The sequence below is a fragment of the Lycorma delicatula genome, chromosome 2 (genome assembly GCF_047948215.1).
Source record: "Lycorma delicatula isolate Av1 chromosome 2, ASM4794821v1, whole genome shotgun sequence".
Lineage (NCBI taxonomy): Eukaryota > Metazoa > Arthropoda > Insecta > Hemiptera > Fulgoridae > Lycorma > Lycorma delicatula.
Window position 1 is genome coordinate 59,874,018 of NC_134456.1, and position 12,409 is coordinate 59,886,426.

A 12,409-nucleotide genomic window follows, 5' to 3' on the forward strand; every position below is an offset into this window, starting at 1 on the left:
CACTATATAAAAAAATATCTACAGTCAGAAGTTTATAAACGTTTATTTAGTTCCATACACTTACATATATATATATACGTAAATAACGCGCGCACGCGTGTGCACAAACATATTTTCAATATTAACTTGATTTATTAGACAAGAGCAAATTACGAAGATGAAATCATAAAATATAATAACGTTAAACAAAGAAGAATTATATTGGAAGAAAAATTAAACGTCGATGACGGAATTCACTGAAAGCTACTGATAATATCGGTATTTATACATATAATTTGTAAATATTATGAGGTCTATGAAACATTAGTAATAAGTTATGTTATATAGATTACCTTAAAATAGCTGCATCTTTTAAAGGGCACCTACAACTTTCACCAAACGAAAATCTTTAAAGTCTAATGTACAAAATATAATACTAATTAGTAAACTTTTAATTTTATTGAATATAACTTAATTGTATGATGACTTGTAGAAAGATAACAGAATCCACTTATCAGTCTACGACCAAAGAATTAAATATTACAATACGAATGGATCTCTCTATTAATCACAAAAAAATAAATAATATTACATTTTGAGATAGTGTCTTTTTTGTGGAAAGGTTTAACCGAAAAATTACGTTATAAGGACAAAACGCTACTATATCTTACTCGTAAACACCCTCACGTAATATGATCATTACATATTACAACAGTCAATTCTGAAAAGCGGATTTGTAACAGAAGTCTAGAGACGTGCACTTATAAGCCAAATAATCACTTGCCAATTAAACCTGGCGCCGTAATTTTTTTATGTTAACAAATATATTACGTTATAAATTTCAAACTATTTTAAGCAGATACATTGTTGTCTTAATGCAAATAAATATTACAAATTTGTTTTATAGGCACCATTGTGTTTGACATAATGCAAATATAACTTTTAAATATATCGTTAATTTTATGTATTGTCTGAATTTTATTATTATGTTACAAAACACTTGTTTATAATGTATTCGTAAGACGATGAATTTATTTATATAAAAGCTGAAAATGGCATCTAGGAACGTCTGAAATGAATTTAAAAATTTTATGCTGTTTTACTAGTAAAGGTTTTAGTTTTTTTCTAGAAGTTAAGTATTATAAATTTTAAATCACAAATGGTAAAAAAATACGTAGTGACTTACTTTAAATTCCATGTGCATAGTGTTTTCAGGGTGAACCTTATTAGTACGCAATTGACAAACATGTTTTGGAAACTTTTCAGTTTTAAATATTTAAATTTTTTATTATAAACACTGCTTATCGATTGAAATATCACAAAAAGATTTAGTTTTTATAAAATATTACAAATAATAAGAAAATGTATGAAAAATAAACACTAGATAAATTTTAAATATTTTAGGTACTCTTAGTTTCCATTGTTTCCATCACCCATTTCTGACTTTAAATTTTAATGGTATGTGTAATTTGAATAAATTAGCATACAAAAAAAATATATATAAATAAAAATAGAAGCATAAAATATATAATAATAATATCCTTCTCATTCGTATCATGAATTTTGTGAAATTTTTAAACTATTTGCGAGAGCAACAAGAAATTTTATGACGTTCAAAAAATAAATGAATTTAAAATAAAATAAAATATTACAAAGCATATTTATCAGTAAATTAAGAACAGCAGATGGTTAGTTATCATACACTGTAATGATTTTCCAGTACAGCCGAAACTGTAGTAAAAACAAAATCTTACAAGAAGTTCCTCAAAAATAATACCACCTATTGCTACAACGCATAAATTGCCATCTATTCTTTTTGTAAATATAACTGTAATTAAAAAATAATTTTTCCTTATTTTTTTTTTATATATATCTGTCTTTATACAGCAATTTATATTATTCATTACTAATGAGTACAAAACATTACTCATTCTTATAGAATATGAATGTTGTGTATTTATATATAATATTTTTTTATGTTTTTTGTTCGTAATAAATAATAAAAACAACGTACCCTAACAATAAATAAACATCATAGAGCAAAACTTATTTAAACGGAACTTTATGTAATCTGTAAAAATATATAACAGGGTTAGCTACGTTAAGGGTTACTGAATTTTTAACACGACAGAATTATTCGTTAAATCATAATTTGCTATTTTTGCGTTAGCTTCCAATATTAAGTGCATCAAAATTTAAACTACAAAACACACTTACACTGTCTGTGCAGACCATAAAAAATTCCTACTCATTAACAAACGCATGCGCGCGCACACACACACACACACACACACACACACACGCGCGCGCGCGCACCCACGCACACACACACACACACACACTTTGGAGACACAAAATAAGCAATCGCAATATGGTAAATACATAAGTGTATGTTAATTTAAAATATTAAACTAATTTCTGCTGTTTTAAAAAATATAAAAACATTATTACATACCTGTCATCATTTTATGTAAAAATGAGAGAGACAGCCAGCCGCATTCTTACAAGTAAATATTACTAAGTAAATTACACAATACGCGATTTTTCAATAAAACTAGTGGTATTCATGTAATAGATAATAATGGTAAAAATAACGAAACACATAAAATTCAGTAATTAAATATTTGATACAAACATTAAATAACAAAACAAAAATACCGTATTTGGAAACTCTTTGGCAGCGATATTTATCATATGACTATGTTTCTTTGGTGTCGGATGTAAACAGAATCATTTAACTACAGTGCGGTGCGTAAGGAATCGCGTTATCAACTTACTGGTGACATAACCTCAAACTGAATTGCGCTTGTAGATTGTTTAATACGAAATATAGATCCTTTATGAAGGAGTGGCCAGTAAGAAGGACAGACCATACGATTCTAACTGGTTGTGATACTTGCTGGCGACAGGCATCAGTTATTTCGGCAACCGCCAAGGACGGTGTCTACAACTCCCGCCACTGGGAGCGCTGCCAAATTACCTCTTTTAAAACTACTGCTGGGAATTCCCAGCCGGTTATTTACTTTGTACACCCACGCTTCTTGTACGGTCGGTTAAACCGACAATACTAACTATTCTTATCCGGTTATAATACTTATGTAAGTATAAATAGTAACACTCATAATGCTTAGATGACTTTTTTTAACTAAGTGAATAGAATTAATAGGAATTCGAACGCTTTCTAGCAAGTTACCGTATAGTAAATATATACAATTCCTTTTCAGCTTAACAGTCATTCTATTTAAAAAAAAAGAACCAAACCAACTGTTAAAAAGAATTTAAACGGCTTTTAAAAATGGCTTAATCCTTGATACAAATCCCGTTCTTGATTAGTTAGTTTTAAAAGGACAGTATAGAAACCAATTTACAAACGAATAAACATTAAAATATTTCACATGCCTTATACTTGTTCTATATATACATTTCATTATTTGCATATGGATCAGGATATTAAAATTAGCCACATAATGGGTATTAATAAACACTCAGTAAAAAATGGCCGCGCCCTCTCCTCCACCATCATATTTAGTTACAAAAGACTTTCTTAAAAATTACATTCTAAGAGTAACTTATACATATTCTCACCTTATGTAGTAACCTTTGTATTTTTAAGAAATTCAATGAACCTAAATTAACCAGTAAATAAAGTTAAACATGACAGATTTTTAGAAAACGTTTTTACATATCACTTTTTAAATATTTTACATTGACTTTAGTGATACTTAAAAATCAGCTTTTCTTGTCTTTTGATCGGTTGGGTTTTTCTTCTTTCCTTTATTTTGCGTCAATCTTTTAACCTCTACATAATTTTTACATTACTAACGTATATTCTCAGCTGTTTGTTTTATTTATTCCAATTTTAAAATTATCTATATATTTTATCTTCTTATCATTCTTCTATAACGAAATTAAGTAAACCTGGATATCTTAATAAGTATTCTACAAATGTGGTTCGTCTCTTGACAAAATTCTTCGACAAATTTCTCTCGTTATTAGTTTCGTAATTCACCTAATTTTCAATATTTTCCTTTAATACTAAGTTTTCACACTTCTTGTTTTGCTGCTGAAAATAACTGCACTCCAAATAAATATTTTTACGAATATTTTGCTTATTCTTCAAATTTCGTACTAACTATAGAAATAGTGGAGGCATCTCCAAAAATACGATTTTTTTTCTTTTAATAGTAGAGAATGAAAGAAAAATATTAAGAACACTCTCCGTACATTTACTTCTTAAAATTCTGTTTAATGGGAAAATCGATTGCTCAAGTAAGATCTTTATTTGGTGTTCCATCGTTAATGTTTCGATTATATTTTGTTCCTTAGTAATTGTAAATTTTTTCCAATAATTTAATTGATTTTTCATACCTTTTATTTTCTTTAATCTTCCTTGTTTCATCTCATAATCAAAGTAGACAATCCCTTTTTTAAATTTCTAGATCCGTGACTCAAAACCCTTTCTATTCTTTTCTTTTACGAATTCCGCGGCTTAATAGATATTTACAGAAATTTCCTTTTTTTATTTTCAGCTAGTCTCTACCTCAGTTTAACAGAAAATGTTTTCGCCTATTAAATCGTAAGTTTTGGTAAGTGATCTTTCAATTATTATTCCTATTTTTATTTTCACTTACTTATTTATTGATCATATTATTATTATTAATTTAAAAATTATAATTTCGGTAATTATTCTTTAGATTTTAAGTTACATTTATTTTTAATGTTTTTTTTATTTATTTTTAAAATGAAGCGTTGCGCCAAGGAAACAAGTTTTGGCAGAAATCTTGTTTACTTCCATAATGGTTGTATATAATTAATAAACGCTAAATGAAAAAAACGGATTCATGAATTGGTTTTATTTATATATATATATATATATCGACAAGTAATATTTAAAGAAAAAAGATAAGATAATAAGAAATATTTAATTTATATTTCCTCTATTAATGTAACAATAAATAAAACTTCAAATTTAAATATTTTTTACTGTTCCCAATTAATTGTAAAACTGATCAAGTAAGCGTATATGTAGCTATTAAACAAGCATCAATAAATGAATGATTAAATTGAAACATTAACATGTGTTTTTCGATTTGAGCTACCTGTTACGTGATTTGATTTAAGCTAAAATTTGCGATTTAATTATAATTAAGCGTCACAAATTAAAGACATATTAAAAATATCAAATTAAAAAGACATATTTGACAACTGGAAGTAGTACATAAAACTTCCAGTTATCAAAGAAATTCAGTATTTCCAGCAAAAAAGTTGGAAGTTTAAATGTCTTCAAATTATACACTTAAAATGTGCCATGTGTGTTTTGTGCGCGCGTGCTCAATGCATGCAAATATGTCTGAAACATGCGCGCGCGTACAGAGAAAGAGACAACTACAAGTTACAAGTACTCTGTACAAACGTAATGCTGTATAAAATCTTCCAATAAATATTTTGTAGGAAAGTAATAACATTGTTTAGTAATAACAGGATTGTTTAGTAACATATCTACATAAATAAAGTGAAGTAAAGTTTGATGAAAATAGCAAAGAAAAAGCTATAGCAAGAGAAATCATAGCGTGAAAGCAATGGAGTGTGAATGAGTAATAATCATAAACGGCAACGAAACCACATTATACTACCAACAACCGCAATTTTACCTTTATTACATGAAGCTAAATTAAGTTCAACCGCGAAAAAAAGTTGTATTTAACAACATTTAAAATAAACTTCATACAGAACACCGTAAAATTATTTATCATCAATTTGCCTATTTCTACAGTATACAACTTTTCCACAATAATAATAATAATAATAATAATAATAATAATAATTTAAACGTTTAAATGATAATTCTTTGAAATAAGATATTTATAAAAATGGATTTACATCTTGTTTTAACTTTTTTTTTATTTGTTAAACCATCGCCAAGCTACGTTTGTTTTCTCCGGAAATTTAATATTTCTGATAATTTTCAGCTAATAATAACTAACATGTTATTGTGTTAATTTTTTAAATTTAATATTTATGCAACAAAATTACAGATTTTCGAATTAGTTTTTAAAAATTATTTAAAGGAACGTTTGTAAAAATATTAAATACGCAGTAAGTGAAAAAAATTAGTGTATTCAGATTTGATCAGCCATTTAACTCGTAACTGTGAAACCAATTTAAGTACTTAATTTCCAGTCATTTAAATTTCCGATTTTTTACTGGAAATACTGAATTTCTATGATAACTGAAAGTTTTATATATTACCTCCAGTTTTTCAAATATCTCTCTTCAAAATATCTTTTTAAGTCCACCGAGCTTAAAAAGCTCTACTGGTCTGGGTAAAGTAAAAGGAATGTTGAATAGTCGTGGTAAATGCATCATAAACGCATCGGGTTGGTCTAGTGGTGAACTCGTCATCTCAAATTAACTGATTTCGAAGTCGAGAGTTCTAAGGTTCAAATCCTAGTTAAGGCAGTTACTTTAATACGAATTTGAGTACTAGATCGTGGATACCAGTAATCTTTAGGGGTTGGGTTTCAATTAACCACACATATCAGGAACAGTTGACCTGAGACTGTACAAGACAACACTTCAGTTACATCGATACATATCATTCTCATTGATCCTCTGAAGTAATAATACTTTACGGTGGTTCCGGAGGCTAAACAGAAAAGACTGTTGTTGGTGAATGCCTCATCGCAAGTCACTTGTTTAACAGCTGATTTTCGAAGTCGTAGGTTTTGACATTCAAATCTAGAAAAATTTTATACGGATTTCAATACTAGAAGTGGATAACAGTGTACTTTGTTGGTTGGGGTTCAATTAACCATACATCTCAGGAATGGTCGGCCTGAGTCCGTACAAGACACAAGACTACAGCTCATTTATGTAATACATATCCTCATTTCATCAGGCCATAGGAGTAGTTGCTTATTGTTCACTAGTTGAACAGATTGCAACGTACACATTAGGAATAAAAAAAATAAGTTTTTCTGATTTGTAACTTTATCCTAGTAATTATAATTAAACAGTAAATTTTATCTGATTTGTACAGAAAATATTTAAGGAGAAGGTTAAATCGTTCAAATTTAAATTAATATATCTGTTTTAATTTGCTCATAAATTGACACTTGTTAAACGGCTGTACAAGTACATGATCAATTTTACAATTAACTCGGAACAATAAATATTTATATATTTATTTATTAAAAAAAAAAAAAAAATCCAATAATTTTTCACTTCTATTTGTAAGTATAAAAATAAAAAAAACCATTACATTTTCTACATGCTTATTTTTCTGGACAGAAATCATTTTCCATAAATGTAATTAGATTAAATTATAGTTTTTGATAAGAGGATAAAAATAGAGTGATTTAGGATTAATTAGAACGTTTCCGTTAACCAAGAAGTGAAATTACTGAATATTTGTCACAAGATAGGCATCCCGCCAACAAATCAACTTGTTTATACTTTTATTCCAATAAAACTAATAAAAATAAAGGTTTAGAAATAGAAAAATAAGTATGACAGACAGTTTAAAAGATAACTTGCAATTGTAAAATGCAATAGTAGTAAATAAATGATTAACGTAAACGTTTATTTATATGTAAAAATTAATCTAAATATTTTATTATCTAAATCAGATAGACAAATATTTTATTCAACATAAAAAGTAGGCAGTAATAAGAAGTAAAATGAATTCAAAATAAAAATATTTTACTGAAGAAAGTAATATATATATTTTTTATTATAACGACACATCAACTTTACAATCTGTGCAACAAGATAGAAGATTGAACAATAATTAAATAAGATCTATTTGAACTAACATTACGTAGTCACAGACCCAGCGGCTGGTATCTTAAGGACAAAACGAAATGAGAGAAATGAAATAGAAGAGCACTCCGTACATAAATAAAGTAACCTAATTGAAACGATAAGGCAAAACCAATAATGTTTTTCTAAAGCAACCTTGAAAAATTACTGATCGTGTTATCCAAGAAATTGACCGCCAAATAATTTGGGTGCCGATCCAAACGGTATCGCAGGCTGACCAAAGATATTTTCTGTCGAACGGTTCGTAACTTAAGATCATTATACATGAGACTATTGCTTATGTACCAGGGTATGTTTAGCATTTTCCGCAGTGATTTTGTCTGGTAGCGTTCAAGTATGTCAATACTGGAATTGCATGCCGTACCCTACAATTCAAACCCGTAAGTCCAAACAGGCTTCAAAAATGATTTATAAATCAATAATTTACTTTCTACTGAAAGCCGAGATCTATGTCCCATCAGCCAGTACGTGTTGTTAAACTTGAAATCCAACTCTTTCCTCTTAGATTTCATATGTTTCGCCCAAGTAAGCCGTCGGCCAGGATGAAAACCCTTACAGTCCTGAGATCTCGGAAATAATATTAAAGATAAAATAATAAGTTAAATGAAAAAAGTACAATATATGAACAAACTCAAGTATTAAATCATACTCGTAATCAATGATTTAAGTTGATATGTAATTTAGCAAACAATATCTTGTTAAAATAAAATATAGAAACCAGTACTATAAGGTAAAAAATAATAATTTTTTAATTCTGATAAAAAATTTCGCACTTTGAACTCTGTGCCAAAATAAAAATAACAACTACCGTTTATTGCGTTGATTTACTTAATTTAAGCCGACTTCAAAAACCCGAAATTTAATGATTAATTTTTAAAATATTGGTATATTATTTTTTTTTTAATTTTTAATATGGTATTTTTATGAAGCTAGTTTTTCCAAAAAGAGTTAATTCATTTTAATTTAAAAAAATAAACAATTATAAAAAACACTAATAAAAAATAATTGTAATGAAAAAAAAGAGAAACCTGTGTCTTGATATAAATAAGGAAACAAATGGAGAGAAATGAATTAGAGTAATTTAACTCACTAACTACTAATAATGAACTAAGAATACATGTAATGTTGGAAATATGCATGGATTACTAGCTTATTTGTATGTGATAGTAGTCCTGTATTAAATCATGCTGATAATACAAAAATAAATTAATTATAATTTTTCCCTTAAAATGTGACCACTAACAAAATTTCCTCCAGCATCTAAAATCAATCCATTTTCTGACGAGTAAATCTGGAGTATATGTATGCATATATAAAATTAAAAATCATACGGTTCGAATTAAAATTTTCCTCTTTCAGCGAAGGCGGTTAGATACATTAAACATTAATTTTTTTTAGATTAATATTTTATTAAAGTAGTTATTTGATTATCAACAAATAATTAATTATATCTGATTAAGTAATTAACAAATCAACTAATTTTTAAACATCTGCTATACCCCACATTAAAGTCACTGAACAAGTAGATATTAGCAAGGCTAATTTTATTAATTGGAAGCTTCGTTAATCTAAACATAAGTAAATTAAGCAAAATTTCTAAATGAACAATGATTATTGCTTTGCAAGTAAAGTTGTAAAATAATAAATATTCTTCAGAACGAAACTTTAATGATTATCACAGAAAAATTTTAAGATTAAAGTTTTATTAGATGTAAGTCAATGTGATAAACAAAGTACAATTATATACAAAAAGGAAAATAAAAAAAAAAAAATGTATAATCGGTTCCTACATGTATAAAAAGAGGTAAAGTAATACTTATAACTAGTCAGGAATTGTCTTACGATTAGAATTTTTTTAAGGATTTTATTCTTTACAACGAAACAATGAAAGTGACAATCTAAAGCATACTTCAGGGTACAAATTGGTTATATAATTAACGGGTGGAAAAATTTATTGTTTTTTTTTTAATTTTATAGTCGTTCATTCGTTTTTGAGTGGTATAAATAAAATTATGAAAATGGTTAGGTTTTTTCTAAAACAAAAAACCATTTGTTTTAAATATCTTTTTATGAAAAAGAAATTTTACTAAAAAAAAAAATAATAAAAAGTAAAATAAATTATAACTAAAAACCTTTAAAAAATAATTATTTCTGAAGAGCGTAAAATCAATCACGATCATGCATACGTAATGCAGTTCTATAAAATTATATAAATTTTAATATAAAAAACGTTTTCAAATTACCTATTTAAAAGTATTAACGCAAATGTAATAAATTTTTCCTTGACGTGATTATAAAATAATTATGCATTATCATCACTAATTTAAAAAAAAAAAAAATACAGAATCTTATAAGAGAAGTAGTATTTATCCAATAGTTCCTGCTAAGGCCATTAGGCCATTAGGCTTTTGTGCCGTATAGATCTAGTCTTGTCGCCTAGATATTAAGTTGACCTGAGTAGTGACAATCTCTCTAAGGCCTTTCTTTTTATTCTTTCCCCACCGCACTATTAACTTAACTTTTCTACTTTACAGACTAGATGTCGACTATTCTTGGAATCGATGTACACAGTAACGAGCAGTCAATGAAGATAAACATAGTTTCTGATGACCTCATGACTGACAATCTTATGTAGTTAGTATTGCTGTCTCTTCTGTTGGGAAACGCCATAATCTCATCTTCTAAGCTTAGAATTATTAAAGATGACATCATTTCTTCTATGATGTACTAACGCAAATACTACAATTAGCTTTATCTTCCTCCACTATTAAAAAAAAAAAATCATCCTTATCTAATGTGCTTAAGATTCAAAATTATGAACAATAATAATATTAGAAGTAGTTTTCATCACACGATTATAAAAATGTTTAAGGTAATTACAGTTACACACGCTATTTATTACAGAGTTTGTATGATTACGAAAATTTTCAATTAAATATTTTAAACGATTTATAGATTACATAAAATTCTATTTTAGAGAATCTTATTAAATTCTTCCTAATTATGTTAAGTAAAGATTATTATTAGATATTGCAGATTTTTCCATTAATTAAACCATTTTAATTTATGATTTATTAATATTAATTAATACAGATTTTATTAGAAAACAAAGAATAAATATTAAAACATAAATTTATTTCTCTAAGAAATAAACTTACAAGTATATTCAATTAATTCAGATGTTAATCAAACAATAAAAATAAGGTAAAATAATATGTTATTTTTCTGATTAACATTTTTTTAAATTATTTATTTTTATTATTATTAATTTATTCTGACATAATTGATTATTATAATTGAACGTAAACGAAAACCTATCAATTTATCAAGAAAAATAATGATTAAAAATTCATAGTAATATATTATACTCATTATGGAAATGATAATGAGTGTTGGTTGTACTAACATAATAAATAACTAATAATGAATCTCCTTCCCTAATAAATAAAATAACAGATTTACTTAATCACTAATAATATATTTGTTAAACTATAACTGAGTCACCATTTAAAGACGATACAACTATAAAATCCTTGGGTGTTATGCAAACATAGTTTTTTTACATGTTTCTATTCTTACTAAAATAAAATAAAGAAAAATAACCATTAAAATACACTATTTATACAACAAAAAAATAAATAACCTCTTTATTCTATCTCATCCGAAAAATAATCTTTAATTTAATATCATTCATAATAAAATAAAAGGAATAAATAAAGGATAAAAATAATATTATTATAAAGATTTAATACTATGTATTTTAATAATTAATTTTATATTTAGCATAGAATTATATTAAGGAGCTGGTAGTTTATTTGTATGATCATTTTTGCATAAATCTGTTTCGTAATTTTCTTTTCATTTAAATAAACATATACTCTCAACAATTTATAATTATACCGCTCTTCATTTATTCATTGCAATGTAAATATATATATCCTATATTAGACGTTTTTATGTTATACCATTAAATATAATAAATCACTTACTACAAAAAAAGCACATGTTTAAACATACGAAACAATTTTACATGACTACAAACAGCAGTTTTTTTTACAAACTTAATTTTTACATATAATAACAAGATCATGACTTTCCAATAACAATATTTCCATTTAGTTAGTATTGTTTTTAAGGAAATTCATGTTTTGTTGCTATGCTTCAAAGGAACTGTAAAAAAGATTTCAATGTATGAATAAACTTAAATTTTTAATCATACAAATCAAAATTTAACAATTTATATTTTTATAAAATAATTAAACCATTTAATTAGAATTTACAATTTAGGAAGAAAACATTAAATGAAGGTAATTTCTTGAAACATTTCCAAAGATGTTGAGTTACTAAAATAAGAATGTAAAATTTAAGTCCAATATTCATTTTTAGAATGAAAATGTAAGAAAAATACATACACTAAAAGATATAATTACGATGAAAAGGCAAGAAAAAATTAGAAGATTAAGCAATATTAAAATTATAGACTAGAAAGAAGAAACTGTTAAATTAGGCAAGGAGAAAAGAGATTTTCTAAATCAGAACAGGCCAGAAGTTCATATACGGTGAAGTAAAAAAAAGAAGATAAGTACAATTTTACAAAAATTAAATAGAA

At 26.4% G+C, this 12,409-nt stretch overlaps 1 protein-coding gene across 2 annotated transcripts in view; it reads right to left on the bottom strand.

The window, feature by feature from the left end:
• The window catches only part of Ets98B (DNA-binding protein Ets98B), a 73,737-nt gene that overhangs the window by 37,487 nt on the left and 23,841 nt on the right, over positions 1–12,409 (bottom strand). Inside the window, exon 1 of one of the 2 annotated variants that reach the window (XM_075355394.1) lies at positions 2,435–2,833. The exons of the other annotated variant lie outside the window; for it this stretch is intronic. The gene's annotated coding sequence lies outside the window, so the exon portion shown is untranslated. Of the gene's footprint in view, positions 1–2,434; positions 2,834–12,409 lie in introns of those variants that run through there. 2 annotated transcript variants of the gene reach the window in all.